This window comes from Sceloporus occidentalis, unplaced genomic scaffold (genome assembly GCF_023333645.1).
Source record: "Sceloporus occidentalis isolate IW3139 unplaced genomic scaffold, rSceOcc1.0.p SCAF_2, whole genome shotgun sequence".
Taxonomy (NCBI): Eukaryota; Metazoa; Chordata; class Lepidosauria; order Squamata; family Phrynosomatidae; genus Sceloporus; species Sceloporus occidentalis.
In genome coordinates, this window is record NW_028316982.1 from 196,363,892 (window position 1) to 196,390,566 (window position 26,675).

The window sequence follows — 26,675 nt, forward strand, 5'->3', positions numbered from 1 at the left end:
TGTTTTCTTCTGAGTGATTATTATTATTATTATTTATATAGCGCTGTAGATTTGCACAGCGCTGTACATAAAAACAACAAATATAAAAGAGTAAACTTGCCTATGGCGTACAATCTAAGAAATGATAGGATAATATAAATAAAATACATAGCAATACAGGAAATGGTTCAATAAAACAGGCAACAAAAAGAACATCAGATAGCAAGTGACAATCACGCAATGTCTGGGAACGCTTCTCTGAACAGGATGGTCTTCAACTCCATTTTGAAGCTGGTTAAAGAAGTGATGGCTCTTGCTTGTGGGGGAAGAAGGTTCCAGGAGTGAGGGGCAGCGAGTGAAAAGGGGTGAATCCTAGATGGGGCAGAGGAAATCCTGAGCTGGGACAGCCGACTTTGACTACCAGAACGGAGGGCCCGAGTGAGAAGGTGAGGAGAAAGAAGGTCTGATAAATAAGGGGGGCAGCCCAAGGAGGGCTTTAAACGTCGACAGCAGGAGCTTATACTGAATATGGAAAGGGAGGGGGAGCCAGTGAAGGGATGCCAACAAAGGAGAGATATGGTCAGAGCAGTGGGCGGATGTGATAATGCGTGCAGCTGAATGCTGGACAGAAGAGAGAAAGAGGAAGCCCAGCCAGGAGGATGTTACAGTAATCAAGTCGTGATACCACTAGGGCATGGACCAAAATCTTGGCAGTAGAGGCAGAGAGATATGGTCGGATTTTGGCAATATTGTATAAAAAGAATCTATAAGCCTTGGCTGTGGTCTGGATCTGAGGGGTACACGACAGAGAAGAGTCAAAGATAAAACCAAAACTACGGGCTTGCTGGACTGGTTGAATAGAAATGTTGTCCACAGAGACAGAAAAGGAGTGTTGAAGGGTGGACTTAGGAGGAAAGACAAGAAGCTCCGTCTTAGACATGTTGAGCTTCAAACGCCGATGGCGCATCCACTGCGAGACAGCTGTGAGACAAGACAAAACTTGCTGTTCAAGCCTTGGAGAAAGGTCAGGGGTGGAAAGATACAACTGGGTGTCATCGGCGTACAGATGGTAGGAAAAACCAAAAGAGCTAATGAGTTTACCTAAGGACAGTGTATAGAGAGAAAACAGAAGGGGACCCAGAACAGAGACCTGGGGAACTCCAACAGATAAGGGAACAGAGGATGAAGCCTGACCACCTGTGACCACTGCAAAAGATCTGTCTGACAAATAAGATCTAAACCAGTCAAGAACAGGGTCTGAGAACCCAATGTCAGAGAGTGTATCAACTAGAAGGCTGTGATCAATGGTGTCAAAAGCTGCAGACAAATCAAGAAGGATGAGAACAGAGTAAAGGCCATTAGCCTTGGCCCGTAAAAGGTCATTCGAGATCTTAGTGAGAGCTGTCTCTGTAGAATGCCGTGGGCGGAAACCAGACTGATAGGTATCGAGAATGGAGTTGGCTTCAAGAAACTCAAGACAGCGAGAATAAACAACCCATTCCAAGACCTTAGAAAGAAAGGTATCTTATCACTTTATTACTGTTTGAACTCTAATAAAATATTTTTTAAAATGTTTTATTTCTCTGCCTCTACCTTTGTTCTATTGTATTAAGCCCACTGCTTGGATTCAGGATGGGTTTCCCATGTATCAGAATGGACTTGGATGAGGGCAGGCTAACAGGGCTTCCACACTGGAAAGGCAGAACTTCAATTGGTAAATCTTTTCCCAGGACTGTATCTCTAAGCTAAGGAAGACCCATCTGCTCTCCTCAGTCTAAAGACACAGGAGCCCTACTGGGAAAAAAGTGGCAGACCAGGGGCTCTTTCATGTCATACATTTATCGCACCTATGACTCCACTTTAACTTCCACAGCAACATCCTGGCATTTGCAGTCAAGAGAGGGGAATTAAAAATTCTTTGTCAGAGAGCTCTAGTGTACCACCAAACTACAACCTCCAGGATTCCATAGGATGTAGCCAAAGCAGTTGAAACTGAACCATATTACTATAACTGTGTGGTGCGAAAGAGTTCCTAATCTTTTTGGTTTAGTTGTCCTAAAAGACATTGCTGGCATCTGAGCAAAGCTATCCACTTTACACATCACACAGACACACAGACACAAGAAGGGACAAAAGAGAGCATAGATTTCCAGAAAACACTTCAATTTGTATGTTAGGTACAAATTTAGAAATAATGGGTGACATTCTTGATCAGCTCCTTAGTTAAGTATACCAAACTAGGTAGCATCTCCTGGCCTGTCAAATCCTGACTTAGGCCCGGTACAGGCTGCCACTCTGCAGCAGCATGGGGCTGATTTCAGGGCTCGGGAATGCAGAGCATCTGCACACTCCTGAGCCCTAACACACACACCCAGTGCCATCATGGCTCACCCCCATCCACACGGGGGCCACCATGGTGACGTACGCACAGCACAGCCACTAAATGGCACCACACCATGCGTACATCATTTGTGTGCATGAGGGTGCCAATAGCGCCTTATGTGCATCCCAGAAAGAACCCGCTGGAAGTGGGTTCTTTTTATGCCTCCCAGAGGCCATGCCATTTGGTTGGTGCAGCCTCCGTGTGGGGCAAAAATGGGCAGCTGCAGACCACCCTTTCAGGGCGGTTTGTACAGCCCCATAGTGGGTGGCAGCCACTGTGAGTGAAAGGAGTGTGCTCTGTCAATATGGGTGCAACAGATTGATGTTTCCATCCATCACCACCCTTTTTCTACCAGTGTGGGGAATAATTGCAATAGTGATCCTGCTTCTGACTGTCACACTGGAAGCTGATCATAAGGTGGTGGTGGAAACATCTGTCTGCTGTTTTCCCATCAACAGTAGAACAGACCCCTATCACTCACAGCAGCTGCTTCCCAGTAAGCTAAGAGTGGGGGACTTTATGATTCCTATCTATTCCCTACATTATTGAATACATAGAGATCATGAGAACCAATTAGTTACAGATGTGTAACTATAGGTTATACATTCATAACTGTGCTCATGAATTCTCACCAATTACTATTATCTGAATAGAAACACAGTACATTTCACCATAATGGTAAGGAGTGTGACCTAATATGACTGCTCAGTCTGCTGCCCAGTTGCCAATTAATGACTAAAAAAATTCAAGTCACTTGCTGTCCCTTTTTAGGATTCTTTTCTTTAAATCAGACTTGCATGGACAGTTCTTTGTACAGAGGACACATTAATCCCCTAATCTCAGAACATTCTTTTCTATTCCTACACTGAAGAAAACTCAGAGTTCCATAAAAGTCATCCAATTTATACTGAACCAGCAGGCAGCTGGAGATTCAAATGTCGAGGGGTGTAAATACATTCCTAGCTTGGGTCTGAAGTTCAAAAAACACTATCCATGGTGCTTAACCAATTTTCACTACAGGTTTCACCACTTGGAATAGCAGCTTTAAAGTTTGAACTGAATCTGGGAGTGGAGTAACATGGACCAACCTGCAACTCTACATGTCAATACAGCTCCCCTTCCCTTGTTTCTCACATTTAGCCTGAAAGAGAGCCAACATCATACAGTAGTTTGGAAATTTAGCAATGACTCTGGAGACAAGGGTCTGAATCTCTGTACAGTCATGGAAACTCACTGGGTGACCCTGGAACAAGTCACACACTCTCAGCCTCAGAGGAAGGCAAAGGCAAACCCCTTTGAACAAATCTTCCCAAAAAAACCCCATAAGCCTTAGGGTTGCCTTGAGTTGGAAATGACATGAAGGTGATTGTGAGTTCCTGCATGGCAAGGGGTTGCACTGAATGGCCCTTGTTGTCTCTTCCAACTCTACAATTCTATTTTATGATTCTATGAACAACAACAAGTCTTTAGAAAATGGTATTATACCTGGACAGACTCAGAGCTTGGAAAAGTTACTTTCTGCCCAGTACTCTCAGAATCTCCCCATCTGGCAAGGCCAAAACAACCAGGGGATTCTGTGAGTTGTTTCCCAAAGAAGCAACCTTTCCAATGTTTCTTCAACAATCAGTCAAGCCCATGGTGACTGCTTTGAGAGAAATGAAAGAGGGTTTTATAACTATCTGATCTATTTTAACAAGAAGCTGAAGGTTGAACTTGAAGTTTTAGAACATGAGTTCTACCACAAAGCATAGGTGCCTTCTCACTGTAAGGTCTGTCCTTGCTGCATAGACCATTCGAGACAGAGGCAAGGGAACCTTGATGCTTCCCACTAAGACTAGAATGGGGGCTGAGCCCCCCTCCTGCTGTAATGGTCTGGCCAAATTGGACCACCAAGTCCTCTATTTAGTTGAGCCTCCTCAGGCACTATCAATCAGAACTGATCTAAATAATCAAGCACTAAGAAATATTAAGACAGTTGTTTTCCTTGAGACTTCCCAGGAATATGAAAGGTTGCCTACACTCTATCCCAGGCACACTTACCTGGGAGTATGCTACACTGAACACATGGAGAGTACTTCCAAATAAACATTATGCTTGTAAGGGTCTTCATATTTAAGTATTTTTGCATGAAAAAAGATGGGGAAAGTAATTAGTTCTCTCTCTGAAAGTACCTGCAAGTGCAAGCAAGGATCATGGAACTGTTTTTAAGGTAGGCTGCCCCACTCACAAGACTGGCAAAAGGTCCCTGAATACATACAATGCACAAAACAGTAAAAATGCAGAATGCAGTGAAAAAGAATAACAAAGATATCACAAATTAAACCAGATTACCATTAATGCAATGATGAGATAATAAACAAAATTTTAGAAGATTATTTGAAGCATGTGTATGTCAAGGAAAGAGATAAATGTATAAGGTCTTTTTAAACAAATGCAAAAATGCTTATAAATGAGGTCACCTTTGATTGGTTGTTCCTCAGAGAGCTCAACTACACCTGAGTCTTGAGACTTGTCTACATGGGTGATTTACCCCAAACTCCTCTTGGACTTGCTACATCTTGTTTACACAATGCAGGGCCAAACCCCTGAATTCAGTCCAGACTGTCTTCATGATGGCCACACCTGATTCAGGGATTTCTCTCCTTAACCTTCATTTAAATGACTTACTTTTTCCTGTAGGTTTTCTCTTTTCAGTGACAGTAGTGCTGCTTCATCTGTGGCCCCTGCACAATGTGTAACACATCTGCTGCAGGGATGAATCACTCTGAGGTCAGAATGAGGTGCCCAGTCATGATAACATGGCTGGGTGCCTCATTCTGACCACAGTAGTGGTGCCAGGAGACAAACAGTGACCACATGGGAAGACAGCCACCCATTGTTTGCTACGATATGAAAAGCCACAGCAAAAGAGAGTATCAAATCCAGGGCCAGAATATTCCAAAGGCTCTGATGACTGGTGAAAGGCTCACGCTCTTTCTCAATCCTGGCATCCTGGAACAAGTTGGCAAAATTAATAACAACCTGCCTGCCAATACTGACGTTCCCCATCATTCAAAAAAGCTCCAGGATCTCTGCTTTGCTACTTGTCATGTGTGCAACTGCAGAATGTCAAGCCGAGAGTATTTTCTTCCCCTGATCTACAGTTTGGCACTATAAGAGATGGCAAATCAAGGTTCAGGTAAAAAGTAGCCTTGTTTCCCTCTCCTGAGAACCCAAGACATTTTACTCTTGAAGGCAGCTATCACACACACACATACACATATCCTCCAAGTTAAAATACAAGTCCTTCAAGTATCTCTTGAATTTTAAAAACCTAACAACTTCACATTAAATAACTATCATTCACCACCTTTTTACACTATCCCAAATCTTGCCCTGCCTTTCCCACAAACTGGGTTTTTTCTAGTATCTTAACCTCCTCCTCCTCCTTCTTTTTTGGTAGCTTCCTGTAACCTCTATAGTTTGGCCCAGTGGGTGGGAAAGCCTTGATGAAGGGGCTGCACTTGCTGGTTGAGTTCAGAGAGAGAGAGAGAGAAACGGGAGGAGTGGAGCTGCAGCTGGCAGTAGTAAGCCCCTTGTATCTTGAATAAAGTAGTGGCATTTTCAGTTGTGTATTTAGGTGGGAAGAAGAGGCTAAGTTCTTTGTAGGGTAATTTTTATATTGCATTTGCTTCCATTTTGGGGGGCAAGGCTTTAGGGCTGCAAAAATACTGAACTACATAGGCAGAAGAATCATGCAATCAAGTCATTCACTGGCACATCATTGGATGCTGGGACATTTGGGGACAGTTGTGTATGTGTCCAGTTTAATACATAATCTGTTGTACTAGCGGTAAAACTATATACTGAGATTTAAAGTGCAATTGTGTATGCAATATTCACTTATAGTTAACTCCATAGAACCCAAAAGCCAGTAAGACACTAACAGACCAGAGTTTGCATCCCCACGCAGCCATGGAAACCCACTGATCTACAGTTTGGCACTGTAAGAGATGGCAAATCAAGGTTCAGGTAAAAAGTAGCCTTGTTTCTCTCTCCAGAGAACCCAAGACATTTTACTCTTGAAGGCTTGGACAAGTCACACCCTCTCAGCCTTAAAGGAAGGTAAGGGCAACCTTCCTCTGTGCAAATTTTACGAAGAAAACTCTGTGATAGGGTTGCCTTAGGGTTGCCGTAAATCAGAAATTACTTAAAGGCATACAACAACCACAGAACCCAGAAAGTGGTACATTCACATACATGGGTATGGAGAACCAATGGGACCCACCACCCAGAAGGCTCTGTTGGAGCACTCTTGCTTTCTCAGAGTCTGCGCAAGAGGCAAAAGGAGGATAAATTCCCTGTTAGCCTATGGCTTGGCCACATTTGCAGCCCAGTTGGTATGACATGAAACAGAACATGGACATCTTAAATACTAAATAAATCCTATTATTATTATTATTATTAAATGTCTCTAAGTCCTAACAAGAAAGAGTTCTAAGGAGAACAGAAGGAGAGCTGTTGTGTCTCTCTGTTTCATCACAGTCTTTGCTTACAGGAGCTGGAGCAGATCTCTTCAGGGCAGCCAACAAGTCTATACTAGGTTTGTGTTTGTGGGCTTCATAGAATCAGGCAGCTGTCCCCACCCTGACAATGTGCAAATTGTATTGCATTAGAGGCAGGCAACTTGGATAGCTTTGTATTAACACTCCAGCACAGTGGTTACACTACTTGAAGTCAACATTGCCTTTGACTTTCCTATTTTGAAGCACCGATGTGCAAGTTATTCTGTCTGAAAACTCTGTGCCAAGAAGTCAGTGCCATGTGGAATTCTGCAACCTGGACACTTGATAGCAATTAAGGAATTGTGCCTATTTTGACCCCTTTATTCTGCTGCTGACATTTGTAGAGGCAGCCAGAGAAGGAGTTTCAGAGGGAATCAAACACCTAGACTAAATCTGGTCTCCAAGATTTCAACTACAAAACTTCTCTGCTGCACTTATGTTTCTAAGATGTCCTCTCAGTAGTCCCACATACCACTTACATTTTCACTGTTGAAACAATAAATGTTAGAAACATGTTTTTGAAAGACAAAGGGAACAAATGGAGGAGCTGAGATTCTCAGCTTTAAAGCAGAATTCTAAACTCATTGTACTGAATTTTCTGCCAACCTGTGGCTGTCACAGAATCCACACTGCTTTGCTTTATAAACCTTTTGAGTCACAAAAATTGATAGCCTCTGCAGTCCAGGGGATATTTTTCTGACTAATGCTTCCCACCAGAATGTGATTTCCTCCCAGAAATGTTCCAATGAATATCAGTTTAAGAGAATTTTGTACTAGCAGCCCTCTTAAATAGAAGAATATGATTTGAGTCCAAGTTATTTGGAGGACTGTGGGCTAATCTATACATAAGTGTACTATGTGAATTGATGCTCATTCTCACACATTTGCATTGATGGTTGTCTTCACTTTCCTGCACAAATAAACATCAATTCATATCAATTCACACACACCCTGCCAAAAATGCACAACCATCCAAACCCACATGCAATAATGTGTCTTTCTGTGGATTTCAACAGATTACTGGTAAAAACAGAATCTTTTTGGTGCAGGGAGGGAATGCAAAAAGCCCATACTCCTGTGAATCCCATGTGGCTAGATCATATTCTATAATACTGGAATGAGGAATATTTTAAATGTGTGGAATAGCCCTGTATCTCCCTTTATGAGCCTAGTAGAACTCTAAAATCATCTAGAGAAGCTCTTCTCTCTGCCCCACTACCCTCTCAGCTCATTTGGGGGGAATAAGGGAGAGGGCCTTCTTGGTGGCTGCTCCCACACTTTAGAAATCCCTCCCTAGAGAGACCAGGATGGCCCCATCCCTGCTTTCCTTTTGTTGGCAGGTAAAAACACTTTTGTGCCATCAGACTTTTTCAAACTAACAAGGGTTGGGTACTGTGTGACTCAGATTTTAAGATTTGTACAGTTCACCCTTGCCATACACGGGGAATCCATTCTCCCTCCCCCCCCCCCACCGCGTAAGGCAAATGTTGTGTATGCTGGAATCACATTTAATTGAATGGTGTGCACCATTTTGTCCCTTGCCTCTTGCCATCTGCATAAGCTGGGATGCACGGATGATGAGGGTGCATATGTGAAGGGTGGATTGTATGGAATTTTTAATATGTTTAAATAATTCAAATGTTTAATGTTTTTAATGTTATAAATTGTTTAATTGGCTTTTTAAGCTTTATATTTATACTTTTTAACGCTTTAGTATTGTTTTTAATTTGTATTGTTTTTAAATTTGTTCTTAGCTGCCTTGGGTCCTTACATTGGAAGAAAGGCAGGATATAAAGAAATAAAATAAAAATAAATAAAATGCATAAATAAATCCTGCAAAATCCCATATAGTTTGTGCAGTATAGGCATTTCATAAACACTACAAAGTATCTGTGAAACTGTCTAAATTTAGAAGGTGGGGGACAAAGACAGTTTCAGAAAATGTGACAACTGGGAGGAAAGTTACTGAAAGTGAGACATATGACTGCTAGCTACTAATGTGTTTAGGTTTATTATGGAGAATCTGGATGTTCGTGAAACTGTATTTCTATGTTATTTTTTATCTCGACTCCTTTTAGTTCTGAACTCTTGGTTTAGTTCAATTACCACATATACTCGACTATAAGTCGACTTCATGCATAAATCGAGGGCAGGTTTGGGCACCAAAATTTTTAAAGATAACTGCTCAGGTTAGTCATGTGGCCAGCATGACTGCACCAAACACTGTTCCCTTCCTATCCACCCCAAAGTGTTACCTATTTTGTTATCTACTTGCATTTCCATGCTTTCGAATTGCTTGGTTGGCAGAAACTGGGACTAGTGATAGGAGCTCACCCCATCATGTGGAACTCAGGCCTCGAACTGCCAGCCTTCTGATCTTTCGATCATCAGAATTGGCATCTTAACCACTAAATCACTGCATCCCTCTCTTATATGCTGCTGACAGTAAAACGGCAAAAATCTGTGGCTCTTTAAAGACTGACCAATTTGTTATATCATAAAGCTTTCAGTAACTATACTCTGCTCCATCAAAGCATGAAGTTTTACTTATAATTTCAGATATACAAACACATTGCTTATAGCTGGACTGTATGCAAAAGTATTGCCAGTAGTGCATCTAATAAAGTGGTCTAAAGTTCCCAAATGATGATGCTATAAGAAATGTGTTAAGCTTCAAGATGCACCACTCTCAAATGCACCACTGTCAGTACTTTCTGCATATGGAACTCATTGTTGCATTTCTTCTACCAGACTAACATTCCCATTTTGTCTGGAATTAGCAAAACTGGTTCTTAAGCATAATAGCTCAGTGATAGGGGACATGTATTTATGGTTTGATTCTTCACATCTCCAGGTAGTGCTGAACAAAAGGAAAAAAGACTCTTCTCTGAATGATGCAAGCTGCTGCCAGTCAATGTGCAAACAATACTGAGCTAGAGAAACAAACTGCTTAACCCAGTTTAAGGCAGCTCCTTAGCTCAGAGGGGATATCTCTTCTTTGAATCCCTACTCTTCAGCCCTTAGAGTACAGGAACAATTGTATACATGTAATAAATCCCACTAAATTCAATAGTTGTTGTTATGTGCCTTCAAATTTTATCCAACTTAAGAGACCTTAAGGCAAAGCTATCATGGGGTTTTCTTGGCAATATTTGTTCAGAGCAGGTTTGCTATTGTCTTCCCCTGAGGCTAAGAGAGTGTGACTTGACCTAGTGGGTTTCATGGCCAAGCTGAGAATCGAACCCTGGTCTACGGAGTTGCACTCCAACACTCAAACCACTATACTACATTACTCCCAGAGAAACAGGAAAAGGACTGCAGCCTCCACTATTTTACAGTCGGAGAACATGATGAAATGGACATCTCCTTTCTGTCTCAGTACATGGATAGTAACAGGAATAATGGTAGCAAACCTTTGCCATTACAAGTCCATTTGAAGGGAAGCCTAGACTGCATGGCTTCTACGTGAAGCTATGGAAGAGAGGGGTGGAGAAGTTTTAGTGTTCCAGGTGTCTTTTCTGGGACTTTCAGTTTCCAGAAAACCCAGTCAGCATTGCCCAGTAGTGGCAGCTGTAGAGCAAAGCATCTGGAGGGTCAGAATTTTTCCATCCTTGTTGTGCAATATACTTTTGTTATTAAAAGGTCATTATTTTTATGGCACTTTCCTAGGTAACATCACTCATCTAACAGAATCAATAGGTAGCAATTACAAGTATCCAGAAATACAAAAATGAGGGAGAGGGGTCCTATGGGGAAAAAGTCACTCAACTGCTCTGCACTGCACCTATTATTACTGCACAATTACACAATGAACTTGGATGACATGCTTGCTTCCATTAGTGAAGATTTCCTTGACTTCAAATGTAAAGCATTTTTTTCCTAAGGCCATTTTAGAATAAATGCTGCCCACTATTTCTGTTTGCCTTGCTAGAGCTCAGAAACTTCCACTAAAAGCATCAAATATTTCAAACAGGGATAGGAGGATGTTATCTCTGAAATAATATTTTATCTTTCCGAGTACACTTACTCTGCAGTGCTTCTTCTTTCAGAAGCAAGATTATCTTGTTTTCCTGATTAGCTAAATGGCAGAATACTTCTTTCTCTAAAATTCAAATATAGCCTATAATGAACACTTTAACACCCGTAAACTACAATATATTATATTTAAATATTTAGCCCTAGCTGGGTGACACTAGGTGTCTTTAACAAAGTATTGTTTGAGGATTGGTCCACTATCACTGCTTCAGTATGTTCCTCTGCCATTTCTCACACTTTTACAGTGACATTGCAATTATATTGTTCACCCTGGCCTTTTAAACTGTTTTAATGTTTGTTTGTTCATTTGTTTGTTTGATTATCCTTGATGGTTTTATTATTACATTTGATTTTAGAGATGTTAACTTCCTCAAATGCTCTGTGTGTGTGTGTGTGTGTGTGTGTGTGAAAAAGGTAGTTAAATGAATAGATACACACAACTAAAAACCTGTTACATTTTGTTTTTAACACTTTTTAATTAATCTTCACCCTGCCCACACAAATGGAGAGAGAGATACATCCCAAGGTAGGGGAGAAAGAAACCTCTTCCAGTTGTTAGCATCAAAGGCCTGACAAATTATTTTTGAATATGATGCCCTGCCTGAGCATCCCCAGTTTGATCTGCCCAATAGACATCCCAGCGGCATTATTGGTTGTTCTGGAGGGGGAAGCTGCCTGCTCAATATATCTCCTCTGTTCTACAGCCAAGACAAACACAGTGGATTTCCTCACCATTTTTAACCAATCAAACACACATATTAAATCCCTCCTAATCCATAACCAGTGCTGTGCACTCCACAGAAAAACTTCCCAGGAGTTTGGATAAATACTACAGTTTTAAAAGGGGAAGGGAGAAGAGGAAGGAAAGAGGAGAGGCAAAAGCTCCAACAAAACCTAAAAGTACTCCCTGCAAAGGATGACACACAATGCTAGAAATAAATATTGTCTATTGTTTCCAATTATTCTAAGCACTCCAGTAGATGGACTGGAAGGCAACCAGAACACATAAGTTATATTAAAAGTAAATATCTCCATTTTTAATCTCCACTTTTCCACTACAATGCAAAAGACAGTGATGAAGATACCCTGAGCTCCCTTTAATTCCTATAATGTTTCAGCATTTCTCTTTTCTACTTCAGTTTCTGTACAAATGAGAATCAGTGAAAAGTCACAAACAGAAAACCACCATAGAAGGCATAAAATTTGTACAGTCGTTTTATAGCCAGGGGCACTGTTGGTTTCCAGTTGAGTGCCCACTGGCATCATCTTCAGAAGGTACACAATTAAAGGCTGCCTGGCAATAAAAAGATGTAGGCAGTGAATCTTTAAGCCATCTTTAAAACTAGAATGCATTAACAATAAAATAAGCTATTCAAAGAACATGAGTTTGCCAAAAAATAAATTGTTCACATTAAAGATCTAGAATATTGTAGGTTCTGTACAAAACCCTTGCATGCTTGCTTACCTTTGCAAAATGTGCTTCTCCTTCCCTTTTTTGGACTCCTAAAGAAGTAAGAGCTAAAAAGAGGTCTTGTTACTTCCAAATGCTTTTGTTCTCCTCTCCCCCCCGTCACATGGCTTGCCTTTTATATTTGCAACACACAAAAGTTAGGGCTGTTGTTTAAGAGAGAGAGAGAGAGAGAGAGAGAGAGAGAGAGAGAATGTCAAATGGAAAAGTGCCATTGCAGTCATATATCAATCAGGCTAGCGGCGGCAGCAGCTCACAAGCAAATGGGAATTCCACAGAAATGCAAAGCTCTTGTTATCTGAGAAATCACTAAACACCACCAGTCAAGCTCTCTTCTGCAGGGACTTCTCATTGGAGAGCTGAAACATGGGATGCAAATACACTGAAATTCAGGATGTCTCCTTTGATGGCATACAAGGCTTTTGCGTTCAGGTCCAAATTCAATTCTGCTGTTCATGAAAGGGATTTGGGGCCAGATAACTGGACCACCACAAGGCAAGCTCATTCAAGCTCCTGCTAACCATTTGAAATGTCAAAAAGAAAAATGGAATAAGTCTCTCTCTCTATACACAGTGCAGCTTCTTTCACACACACATTATTCACATTTATGTGACAAGTCAGGTTTTGTCTAAAGAGGGACTGGGGTGATTTACACTAGATTTATGGCTTGGATCCTAAATGTGAGGTGCCCTGACTTACTGCAGTTCATCAGACAAGATATATTATGTTGCCCTATCATCAAACCTGAATGAATAGGCATGCATTTTCCAGTTTGCCAAATGCTTCTGCTTGGTAGTTTGAAAGTCTGCTTTATTAACAACCAGAGCACCAAAGTTATTTCATCAGGATTAATGTCTATTTGCAAACATTTTGTTTCTAGTATTTTCCTTCCCCTGGACTCTCTCTTTTAATTTGGGAAGCGTCTTTTCTTTCTAAAGTATATTGTATCAAGGACAAAATTACAACCATCCACTTTCAGTGCTGATGAAGGTGAAACCAAATCACAGAAAATGCACCAGATACAATGAATTAAAAATGTAGCTCTGGAAGATTAGTATGCAAAAGTATCTCATAGCACCTTTGAGACTAACTGAAAGAAGGAAATTGATAGCACAAGCTTTTGTAGACTCCCTCAGACACTCCCTCAGACACACTACATGTTCTGTTGTTTACTTTTCTATACCACTTTTCCTCCAATGAATTTGAGAGGACATATCTCTCCCGCCTCCTCACTTTATCTTCAGAACAACCTTGTGAGGTAGATCAGGCAGAGGGAAAGTGACTGGCCGTGAATTGTATGGCTTAGTGGGGATCTGAAGCATGTGTGTCATTATGTCTATGCTGCATCTCAGATTGAGGAACAAATGTAAAATCACACTCTTTGCTCCCATTAGCCTAACTGCAGTTTCTTCTACTGTCATGGACTTTTCACTTCCTGCAGCATTAGCTCTTTGGTGTCTCTAGAGCCTCAGTGGTACAGCACAAATGACAACAAAGCAATCAAGCTAATTAAAAGTAAACGCTTGGGCTCTAGTCTAAAGAGAGAGGAGGAAATCTTTCCATTCACAAGAGCTGTATGACTAGAAGACTGGACTCCCAAATGGACAGACATCCCGAATCAGTGCCATCACGAGCCCCTTTAGAGTTGGACAGGCTGGCTGTTGTTAATATCTGAGCCTCTTATGTGGTAAAAGATCAAAAGACAGATGGAAATTATGCTATAAAAATAGACTCCTCCAAAAGGGGAATGGCGTGTAGATGAGTAAGCATGGTGAACACAATGAAGGAAACATACTTTGGCTTGATCTGTACAGTCAGATTTGGCTGGAAAGAAAGCAAGTGGGCCATTTCAGTGTTAGATGGGTTTAACATGAGATGCTGAGCCATTTCTCCCACCCAGTGAGTTCTTTATGAAATGCTTAGTGTACTGTTTTGCATTTATAAACAGGATATGGAAAGGTTGCTTTTTAGACTAGAATTCCTAGAATCCCATAGAAAGGATACTGGCTGGAGGATTCTGGCAGTTGTATTCCTCCCAAAATGTAAGTTTTGCCACACACTTCTTGAAAGTTACAAATCTGGAGTTTCACCCATTCTTCCCATTTCATTGGCAAAGGGCTCATTAATTCAACCTAAACTTTAGGGGGAAACTCTTGATAGTTAAAGCTGTTCAACAAAGGAATAGACTGCCTTGGAAGGTGGTCTAATTTGCTTCACTGGGAGACTTTAAGCAGCGGCTGAATGGCCATCTCTCAGAAATACTTTTGTGTTTATCACACTGAGCTTTTTGCAGCTCAGATCCGATGTGACTGCAGGTCCAACGATGCGAATTTACATGATAAAGTGAATGTTTTATCAGACGTGATTCCTTTCTATGGGGGCTCCTTCCATGGTGCTTCCACAATGATTCCAAAGTGACCCCTCATTTTGGTGAAATCAGAAAAAAGTGAATTCACAGAATTTGCTTTCAAGCTCACTTTGATTTCACTCCGAATTGGTCTGGTGTGGAATGTAACTTTGCTTCTGCTCTGGTACACCACAGCAAACCCCCCAGGTTGCAAAATTTCGCATTATGCAGCGCTGCAATTTCTCCCCATTTCCTTTTGGTGGTCTTTTCACTTTCAAGGCAACTTTCAGGGCAATTCATTTTTTTTAAATATATACATGTGTGTATGTGCATGAATGTGAATATACAGATATGTCTGTCTATCTATCTGTCTATCTATGCATGTGTTGAAATTGCTGAAACGGAAGGGAAAATAAAAAAAGGGGATGAAGAAGAAGAATATTCACAAGGCAAATATTCACGCAATCACGCAATCATGCCATTATGCAAAACAGGGAACAAGAACTTGCACCCCTTTTCACCCCGGACATGTAACAGGTCATGATGCGTTCAGACCCCCACTGAGCATGTGCAAGGGTGACAATTCGAATTGTTGAATCCAACTGGTGTGGTAATACAATTTGCACTCACTCCATTTTGCTTGAATCCGCATCACATGACTTGCTTTGGATAAACACCTCTATCTGCTTGGGGCTTATATACCCTTATATACCCTTCAACTGTCCTGGCAGGAACAGACCCACTTAATCCTCTACTGTCCCATTTTCTTGCCTGCTTTTAAAATGTTCCAGTTTCTCTCATCCTCCCAGGCTGCATCTACACCGCAGAAAATATCCAGTTTGAAATCACTTTAATTGCCACGGTTCAGTGCTGTGGAATTCTGGGAATAGTAGTTTGTTGTGTCACCAGAGCTCAGACAGAGAAGGCTAAATGTCTTGCAAAACTACATATTCCAGAATTCTGTAGCATTGAGCCATGGCACTTAAAGTGGTGTGAAAGTGCATTGATTCTCCAGTGTGCAGATGCAGCCCCACTTCCCTCTTTCATCCCTGATTTGCTTTGGTTGTTGCAAACTGAGTTCAAAGTGTAAATGTAGTTTGTAAAGTGGTCCCTCTGAATTAATTGGGGTTCAAATTTAATTACTTGATAATAATATGCTTATTTGTTAAAACATGCTATGTTTAGATTAGAGCATGTGGGCAAGAATGACAAAGAAAGGAAGAAAATCACACTGGCGGTAAATAATAAATAAAGTTAAATGTGAGTATATGTGCACACACATGCACTTTCAAGGGGCTGTGCAGATCGCCCCAAAGGCGTGGCCTGCAACTGCCCCTTTTACAGACAGAGCAGGGCTGGAGCAACAACACGCCACAGCCCCAATCTGGCCTGTGCAGGGCACAAAAAGGAGCTGCAAAAAGCAGTTCTTTTTGCGGCCTGCAAAGGATGCGATAGCCTCGGTGCCATGGCTTTATGGCACTCCTTCAGTGCTGCCTTGTGCACATGCAGCGCTAGAAAAATGCCGTGATGTGTGTGTGGTATGGCGCACAGCGTCACACCACTCTGGAAGTGGAGCCGGGGCATGCGTCATATGGATGCTACACTCCAACCACCCCAACCCACTGGTGTGCACAGCCCCCAAGTCACCTACTGACTTATGGTCATTCCATGAGTTTTCTTAAGAAGGGAATACATAGGGTTTTCTTAAGAAGGGAATACTGAGAGGTGTTTTTGCCAGTACCTTCCTCTGAAATAGAGCCTATAGCAAGTGGTAGTCATTGGCAGTTTCCCATCAAAGTACTAATCAGGACTGATCCTTCTTAGCTTCCAAGATCAGACAGCATCTGGAGTCTTCAGGCTACTAGGCCTCCTAATAAGGTTAAATGTATATTCCCCAAAAGAGGAAGAATCTGTCTTCACATATACAGTGATGGCTTTTGAGCAGCAATTGACTGATTAATAATATAATCTTAGAGTTGTAATAAATAGCTCAATGAAAATGTTAACCCTGTTGGAGCACTGGAATAGGAATTGTCATCATCATCATCATCATCATCATCATCATCCACTGCCAATATCATGCTACCATTATATAAATCTGTGATGCAACCATATTTGGAATACTGTTTAGAATTTGGGCAGCAGATCTCAAGAAGATGTTGCATTGCTGGCTGAGATGCAGAAAAGGTAACCAAAACTTTTGAAGGATGACAGCAACTCTTCTTGACAAACCTTTGCAAAACATTTTGCCTGTAGCTTAGCACAAAAGGCAAATAAGATCAAGCATTGTCATCTTCCATTTACAGTCCTGTGTTTTTTCCACCAAATCTTACCAGGAACACCTAAAAAGGGGGCACAATGCCTTGTAGCATTTAAATCAGCCCATCTGGAAGTATCCCAATACTCATGCTGCCTGGGGCATTTGGAGAGTTGTAATCCAAAAATGAAGAGTTTTGGGTGTGAATCACTGTCTACGTCTCACTCTCTGCAATGCTAGAAATTTGGGCAATGAAGGAAATTGATGGACCAGAATTCTTATGGGAGGTAATATCCTAATTCCCTCCCCACTCCTATAGCTACATGCATGACTGACTGCTTTATTGATCTGAAAGACACAAACCAACCATCCAATTTTTATAGTCTTTAACAAGTTTTTGCAACAGTCCAGCAGCAACCATAATTATAAATATTTTTAAAAAACAAACCCTCCCTACAGGTTCTACACAAGGTCTCTATGAAGAGAATATACAGGGATTTAAGAGACAACGAAGAAGAGTGATTGAAACCTCTAGGTAGCTGTGAAGGAATTACTTTAGAAAGATCCTCTAGGTGCTGTGTTGTTTGAAAGTAGAAGCAAATTGCTTACTGACTCTAAGGAAGAGAGAGCTAATAGTATGCCAAGCACTACATTTAGTGAAGAAGATGCTCTCACAGCATCACTGTGGATGTGTGTGTTCATGGAAGAGGGCAAGGGATTAGTCTTCCCACTAATAAATCATAATTCCCAGATTCCTAACTTTCTCATTTTTTAAATGTAGAAAGCAAGATATTTGACATAGTAGGTGAGCACTATTTCACCTACATGTTTTATAAGCAAATTAGACTACTATATTTCAGTGTGCTTTTAGTCAGTGAATTATGAGTGATAGCAATAAATGACACACTTTCACTCTGGAGAAAAAATGTCCTGGTTTATTTTGAAGTTATCTGTTTGGTTTCCCTAGGTGGGAAGTCGATGAAGTTTTTTGTGTGGTTTAAGTCATTTCTGACTTACGGCAATCATAAGAAGACCCTATCATGGAATTTTCTTCAGACAAAGGGCTGCCATTTGCTTCCTCCATGGTTGAGAGAGTGTGACTTGCCCAATGTCACCCAGTGAGTTTCCATATCTGAGAGGCTATATGAACCTTGGTTTCCCAGAGTCACATACTCAAACCCCTAGTTCATGTTGGCTCTTGGGGAAGTAATTAGTGCTCCATTTTTTTAAAAAAATCAGAAATCGAATAGTTTACTGTAGTTGCTGTGACTGAGCACTAATGTCTATCCACTCCACTTGAAATGGTAGTAGAAATCCCCAAATGGTAGTAGTAAAGACAGGAGGTTGTGATCTTTCTGACACAGATCTTATTTAACTTTTTTAAAAATGTAAAATTTGAAATTGGCTTGTAAATAAAACCCATAATTTTTCTACTTGTATTTCAAGAGTTAGAGATGTGGTCAGAAGACTGTAGAATATGCTAACCCTGCAGCGGAGGTCAGTGTTATGTCAATTTGTTGTTGTTGTTGTTGTTGGGCATTAGAGTGCTCTATAGAAGAAACCTTCCAGTGTAGTTCAGTATTTGTATTGAGTTTCCTGGTGTGCTTGGTTCTAAGGTTTGTAGAGTTGATTGTAACAGAAGTACTATTAAGGAACAGGCCATTTTTTCATAAACAAAATGTTCACTTCCAAAAGAACACTTATAGTGGCCACAACTCACGTAATGCAAGAATTATTTTATGTTAGGTGGTGTCAAACTTGAACAATGACAATGTGAAAAATAAAAAGAACAGTCCAGACTTTTCTAGAACTCTGATCAGGAATAGCAATTCCCTGCCAGATATAATCCCTGCAGACCCTCACCACTGGTTTCCAAGTGGGTTCAGCAGTATTTACAAGATAAACTAAATCAGTCTAGAACATGATGATCCTTTCCCTAAACAAGTCTTGTGAAAGTGCTACGAGAAGGGCAGTGAAGTTAGAACACACCCAAAATATTCTTAAATACGGTACTGAGTTTTATTCAAAATTTTTCTCACACCCCATAAAAGTTCCATTGGAGTTCATGGTGTCTCTGGGATTCTGCATAAATTCCAAATTGTAATGATTTTTCTCCCACTGTTTTAGGCTTCCATGTGGCACTGAACAGGGTCTGATCTGCACTGTGAAATTAATGCAGCTTGACACCACTTTAACTACTATGACTCAGTGCTATGGAATTCTGGGATATATAATTTTGTGAGAAATTTAGCCTTTACTGTCAGAGAGCTCTGGTGCCACAACGAACTACAAATCCCAGGATTCCATATGTTACTATGCCTAGCAGGGCCCCTCCTCTTTTTATATCAGAAATGTAATAAAACAGAACTGGGTGATCCTTCCATAACCCTCATTGTGGAAGCCATAACCAGAGAATAGCTTTTGCATGTAGGCTAGCAACAGGAGGTACATTGGGGTCCTGTGATGATGGATTAATTCCAGAAGGTGAAGAAGCTCAGATTCAGAGAACAAAGGGGTGCAGATATGATAAACAAAGTCCAGACGATCTTGCGTGCTAATCCTCTTTGCCTGTAAGTGCATGGGTCTTGCCCCCATTCATACCTGATTATTACCCCTTTTGGAAAGTAAATGAAACTACTTCAAAGTATTTCCTGACTACTTCAAAACCCATTTCAAAGAACTTCAAGACTATTTGGTCTTTTCTATAGCTTGGATTTTGCTCCAAGGCATAGTTCCACTATATATATGGGTACCCGTTCTGTGTGTCTTCAGCTAGCACCTCTTTTGCTCACCGCCCTCTGTTTGCCAGGGAGCGATTGAGTCCTCACTCCGTTCCCAGACCAACAACTTTGGAAGCATGATATGTTCAGGTGCAGTATCACCCTAGTAAAGCCTCCTCTGTTCCCATATAACATCTTTAATCTCCATAGTTCTTGTATGTGTGCATGGTTGTCTGTGTGTGTTTGTGTGTTGATTCCCCCCTTTGAATAAAAACTCATTGCTTATGGAAACTTGTCTCTGGATTTCTGTGTACTTTGGGACCCTGTAAAACTGGAATAGATCCCTAAGACTGTGTTGCCCCGGTCACTCCACATCTACTCATTTCACCTAAGTATTAAAATTCCCCTAAATTCAGATTAGTGGTAGTGTGTCCTCATGGACATGCTTGCATTGTGGGTAACACATAGCATTGATTCATGGCAATTAAAGTGGTGTCAAGCTGCATTAATTCTGAAGTGCAGGTTAGACCATTTTCTATGGCAGATGGAAGCCTAAAAACAGTGGGAGAAAAATTCTTACAACTTGGAATCTGGAATTTATGCACAACCTGAGAGACACCATGAATGCCATACTGTATCATTTCAGTAGTACAGATTAGGCCAGAGATGCCAAGGAGGAGGTAGAGGGTTTCAACCTGCCATTTTAGATCTTGGAGCTTCTAGGAACTCAAGGAGTGTCAATGAAGTGTTAAGTTCTGATTTCCAAATTAAAAATTTTCTGGCCCTTACTGCCATCATCCCAGTCGTTTCAATCTGTCTGTTTAGAGGAAGAACTACAACAATTAGAATCAAGTGAGTGAGGTGAGTAACTCTTGTTTTCACAGAGCTTATTTCTCTTATTCATTGCATTTATACAGAGGCATGACTAACTGTAGACACCCAGTTCCTTTCCAAATACAAAGGTTCCCTCATCTTTTTTCTCCTTGAGAGTTTGAAGTAGTATGACTAATCTGCTTCCGTGCTCAGGCTTCTCAGTTCAGTAGACAGTAATCCTTATCTGTATTATCTGTCATGTGGCATTGGTCTTCACTGTTGATTCCACATTACAGCAAAAGACCATTCTAGAGCTCTAAAACTTTGTATCATGGATTTTGTTGTCCCCATCTTCAAAAAGGGAAAAAGAGGATCTCAACAATTATCATCCAGTTAGTCTCACATCAATACCAGGAAAGACTCTAGAGCAGATCATTAAACAAAGAGTCTGTGAACACTTAGAAAGCAACACCATAATCAGAAAAAGTCAATATGGGTTTCTGAGAAACATATCATGCCAGCCTAATCTGATCCCCTTTTTGGTAAAATTACCAGCTTGGTAGACAAAGGGAATGTTGTAGATATAGCATATCTTGATTTCAATAAGGCCTTTGACATGGTCCCCCATGATATTTTTGCAAACAATAAAATGTGGGCTAGAAATACAACTGTTAGGTTTTGTAATTGGTTGTCTGGCTGAACCCAAAGAGTGCTCAACAATGGCTCCTGGAGAGAAGTAACTAGTGGGGTGCCACAGGGTCCTGTCCTGGCCCAGTTCTATTCAACATCTTTATCAATGACTTGGATGAAGGAATAGAGGGCATGCTTATCAAATTTGCAGATGACACCAAATTAGGAAGAATAGCTAATATCCCAGAGGACAGGATCAAAATTCAAAATGACCTGAATAGTTTAGAAAGCTGGGCAAAAGCTAACAAAATGATCCTGGAGAAATGTAAGATACTGCACTTTGAAGAAATAAAATGTATAGATATAGGATGGGGGACATCTGGCTTAATCAGACTACATGAGAAAGTGATCTAGGAGTCCTAGTAGACCACAAGCTGAACATGAGTCAACAGTGTGATGTGGCAACTCAAAAGGCCAATGTGATTTTAGGCTAGGTCAATAGAAGTAAAGTGTCTAGATCAAGGGAAGTAATAGTTCCACTATATTTTGCTTTGGTCAGGCCCCACCTGGAATAATGTGTCCGGTTTTGGGCACCACAATTTGGAAAGGATGTTGAGAAGCTGGAACATGTCCAAAAGAGGGCAACCAAAATGGTGAAGGGTCTGGAAACCATATCCTACGAGGAGAGATATAGGAAGCTGGGTATGTTTAGCCTGGAGAAGAAATGGTCAAGAGGTGATATGATAGCCCTATTTAAGTATTTAAAGGGATGTCACAATGAGGATGGCGCAAGCTTGTTTTCTGATGCTCCAGAACAATGGATGCAAGTTATAGGAACAGAGATTCCAGCTCAACATTAAAAAGAACTTCCTGACAGTAAGAGCTGTTTGACAGTGGAATACACTCCCTCAGAGCGTGGTGGAGTCTCCTTCTTTGGAGGTCATTAAGCAGAGGATGGATGGCCCTCTGTCGGGGATGCTTTGATTGTGATTCCGTGCATGGCAGGGGATTGGACTGGATGGCCCTTGTGGTCTCTTCCAACTCTATGATTCTATGATTCCCTGTCCACTGCTCTGCTTAATTCCTGCAGATTTATGGTCCCTCAGAAAGTTGTCACACCTAGTTAGCATAGAAAATTAGAAGCAATGGTTGGAAGTAGGAGCTACTTTTCAAGGAGACCTGGAGGGCCACACATTCCTCACCCATGCTATACACCTTTGGCACACCCTAAGTGTCTAGTCTTTAGGGCAATGGGGAGGAATCTCAGGCAAAGAACACTGCCTTGAACGTCGTGCATTTGGTTTCAAGACATTCATGGATACCAAAATCTGTGGATGCTCAAGTACTATTATATACAACGGGGTTGTAAAATGGTATCTCTCATAGCAAAATAAATGTTTGCTTATTGAAATATAGCCGTGGATGGCTGAATTCGTGGAGGCAGGATCTGTGGATCAACTGTATATTCCTCATTTTAAAAAAAACTTAGTGCTTTTTATTTAAATGGCATACATTATATAACTGTGGTTGATGTTTAATGACAACATCAGGGGCTACCCCTTGTCACACAATCCTTGTAACACTTAGTGTGACATTGCATGAAATCATCCCTTGGTCTCAGGTTTTGACCTTGAAATCTCAGAACCTGGGATAGTCTTTACCTGGCAACACTCCTACACACATTCATCTGGATGCTATGTCCCAGAGAACTCATTAGGGAGTGGTAACTTAGTAGATATTCATATACTTGCACTGTAACCCATAGGAGTACTGTGGGGAAAAACAAGAGAAAACAGAATTTGGAAAAGTTACTTTGGGGATTTCAATTGGCCATGCTAGCTGGAGAATTCTGAGAGTTGTAGCCTCACAAACTAACTTTCAAGTTTGCATACAAAACTACACAAGTGAGGACTACAGTAAAATGTCACAGTGTGGGGTGTTTCACAGTTTAAAATTCCAGCCACTCTTCTTTTCATTTCCTCTATTCAACCCTAGATTCCTGTAATCAAAAACATTAAGTATGTTGAGCAAGTGCAAAAGAAGACCAGGCTCTTTTTCATGCAGGTTACACTTGTAACATGCAATTTGCACCTCTTTTCCACACAGCTATTAAAAGTCCAAGAGCTGTGCATCTTTTCCATATAGCCATGTTCACAGTTTGTCAGCACACCATATCCAATGAGCATATTTTATTCTCACCAGACTTTCTCTAAAGTATATTTTGGATACTTATCAAACCCTGGAGATCCTTTGTGCCTGTGAATAGGTGGCACCATTTTGACAATATATGTCAGCACGCATTTAAAATTGCTATTAGTATATATGAATATATGATGGTTGGATGTGGTGGCTTAGTGGTTAAGATACCAATTCTGATGATCAGAAGATCAGAAGGTTGTCAGTTCAAAGCCCAAGTGCTGCATAATGGGATGAGCTCCTGTCACTAGTCCAAGCTTTTGCCAACCTAGCAGTTCGAAAGCATGCAAATGCAAGTAGATAGATAGGTACCACTTCACAGTGGGAAGATAACAGCATTCGGTGGAGTCATGCTGGCCACATAACCACCAGAGCAGTCCTCAGACAACACTGGCTTAGTAATGGAGATGAGCACCACCCCCTACAGTTGGTTACGACTAGACATTCATGTCAAGGGACTCCCTTAACCTTTTAATTTACACACTAAGGCGGGTTATAGACCGCCATTAAAGTATGCGCAGAGTGCGTACTAGGGTTAGGAAGGTGTGGTGCTTCTGCACCTCCCTAACCCTAATACGCGCTCTGCGCGTAAAAAATGACGGCAGCCATTCCAGACGGCTGCCGTCATGAGGACGTCACAGCCATGCCGCCTGTACACAGGGCGGTGCGGACGTGACATCCTTGCTCCGCACCAGGGCGCCTAGGGCGCCCTTTGCGCGAACCAGGAAGGAGCTCCGTTTCGGAGCTCCTTCCTGGTTTGAGGCGCCGCTTTGCTTTGCTGGGCGCAGCCTTCAGACGGCTGCGCCCAGCGAAGCAAGGGAGAAAGGGGCCAAGCGGCCCCTTTCTCCCCCTCCCCGCCACCGCGGGGTGTCCTTGGGGCTTGAAGCCCCAAGGACACCCCTTTTCAGGCTGCGGGGAAGCGGCGTTTTGCCGCTTCCCCGCAGCCTGAAAAGCGGCAGATCGGGGCCTCAGCGGCTGCTGTTCTGGCCGCTGAGGCCCCAATACACTGGGGAAAGGGGCGGGTACAGCCCGCCCCAAATAGGCAGTCTGCAACCCGCCTAAATTTCCATAGAAATGTGTAATTGTAGTAGCAGCAGTAGTAATAATAAATGCAACTTATTGTAAATGAAGTAAGCATACTGTGTTAAGTCAAGGTACGGTATAATTACACAGTTCTTTTTAGTTCTGGAGATATTGTAAATCTATGTCTAGTTTCAATCCTAGGATGTTTCAGCCTAGATTATCATATAATGTCTTCTTCTTATTCATCCCTTTGTGCCCATTCTCACATTTCTTGCTCACCCTGAACATTTTTGTGCAAAGCCCATGTCAGAGATACCACTATAGGAAAACCTTCCCACCAACCTATCAGAAATGTAAAATCAGGCAAAGCCTTGCTACTCTTCTGCAGGATCGCTGTGAGGAGCCAGATTTAGAAATCAGGACATGCCATCCCCCAAATCCTGTTGATTGCCTCTTTTGTTCTCCTAATGCTGCACACTCATTATCCTTAGCAACTGAATAACATCCTTACACCATGTCTGACCAGCATGTCTTGGTTCCTCATTGGTTGCCCTGGGCTATATAAAACGGCACAGAGTAAGTAAGAAATGTTTAAGCCACATGACAGCTGCGGTGCTTGTTTGTTGCTCAGATGCCAGACCGGTTTGTGCTCTCACCTTGACCCGTCCTTGCTCCTGCTTTTGAACTTGCTTTTTGTGAGCTTTCCCCCCACTGTCTGGCTCCTGCTTCTCTTTTGTTTGGGAGCCTGCTGAATTCTTGCTCCTATCCAGGTACGGTGGCTTGTCTGTGACCCCCCAGTCTGTCCTTTGTGGTCAGTCATTGATTTGTTGCTTTGATTGTTCTTGTCCTTCAAAGCTGGCAGCTGACAAGAAGAGGCATGGGCAACATTTTCAGTCCCATGTCAGCTGGTGGGGGAAGGGGTGCTCATGCATGGGCATACATGTGCGTACACACAATAAGTCACTAGCACACATCTCAGTGTATAGGCCTGGGAACTTTGAAACCTCCCTTCCCTGCCTGCTAAATGTGGGGTAATGTGTTTAGGCAGAAAGAATGAAATGCATAAACACAGGATGTGTGACACCTGGCTTGTCGGTACCTGTGAAAAGTATCTAGGGGTCTTAGTAGACCACAAGCTAAACATGACTCAGCAGTGTGACAGAGTAACCAAAAAATAAATACAACCTATCAATAAGAATATAGCATCCAGATCAAGGAAAGTAACAGTAGCATTTTATTCAGCTTGGTTTAGACCTCAGCTGTTTTACCATGCGCAGTTCTGGGAACGATAATTCAAGAAGAATATTGATATCTTGGAAAACGTCCCAAGGAAGCTGGCCAAGATGGTAAAAGTTCTGGAAACCAAGCTGTATGTAGAATGGCTTAGGGACCTGGATATTTTAATTTTGAAAAGACAAGTTAGAGAGGTAATATGGCAGCCAACTTTAAATATTTTAAGAGATGTCATGAAGAAGATGAGGAAATCTTTTTTTCTGCTTCTTCAGAGGCTAGGACATGAATCAATGGATTCCACTTACAAGTGAAAAGATTTCACCCCTTTTTTTGAAGGTCTTTAAACAGAAGTTGGATGGTGATCTTTCAAGAGTGTTTTTGTTGTGTATTTCTGCATGAGGTGGACTACATGATCTTTGCAGTCCAAGTCTATGACTCTATGATACCTAGGTGGGGTGTCAAAGTATTACCTATCTCCATTAGATCTCTGAAGCAGTTTTACTGGTACTACTAGTGGCCTCAGAGGTCAAGGCACAACATTTTCATGCCAATCAGCTATGCTTCCAGGGGAAGGAGGTGGGGTCCTCCCAGCTTCAAGGACCATTTAGGAAACAGCAAATGCTTAAGGCCACAGGCTGTGCAGCCCAGACTAAAGCTGTAATACCATCACAGTGGCTACACTGCCTGTGGCCTTAGGCTTTTGCTGTTCCCTGTATGGCCCTCTGAAGCTGGATGGACCCTACACCTTTTCCCAGCAGCCCAAGACCTTTTCCTGCCTGAGGCAAAGATGGCACTCTATTCTCCACTAAGATGAGAATCGTACACTAGAATTGTATTCCACCAGACCTGAGGAACTAGGCTAATTTAGTATAGCATGCCTTGCTCTCTCCTTCAACAGAGGAAACAGCTGGAGTTCAGGAGGACCAGTCAAGAAGCAGCCACTATTATCCTCAGCATCTGCTATGAGGCTGTTGCTTTAACCTGCTTAATGGTAAGGCCAGCCCTGACTCCTAATACACGTACTTGATGAAGTACTGGCTCCAAAAC

The 26,675-nt window shown here is 41.7% G+C and overlaps 1 protein-coding gene across 3 annotated transcripts in view; it reads right to left on the reverse strand.

Annotated features, from left to right (window-relative positions):
- NDP (norrin cystine knot growth factor NDP) overlaps window positions 1–12,803 on the reverse strand; it is a 45,191-nt gene extending 32,388 nt beyond the window's left edge. For 2 of the 3 annotated variants that reach the window (XM_089508087.1, XM_089508088.1), the window contains exon 1: window positions 12,407–12,803. The gene's annotated coding sequence lies outside the window, so the exon portion shown is untranslated. Of the gene's footprint in view, window positions 1–5,029; window positions 5,084–12,406 lie in introns of those variants that run through there. The other variant, XM_089508089.1, reaches the window with a different exon arrangement.
- Window positions 12,804–26,675: the final 13,872 nt, after the last annotated feature.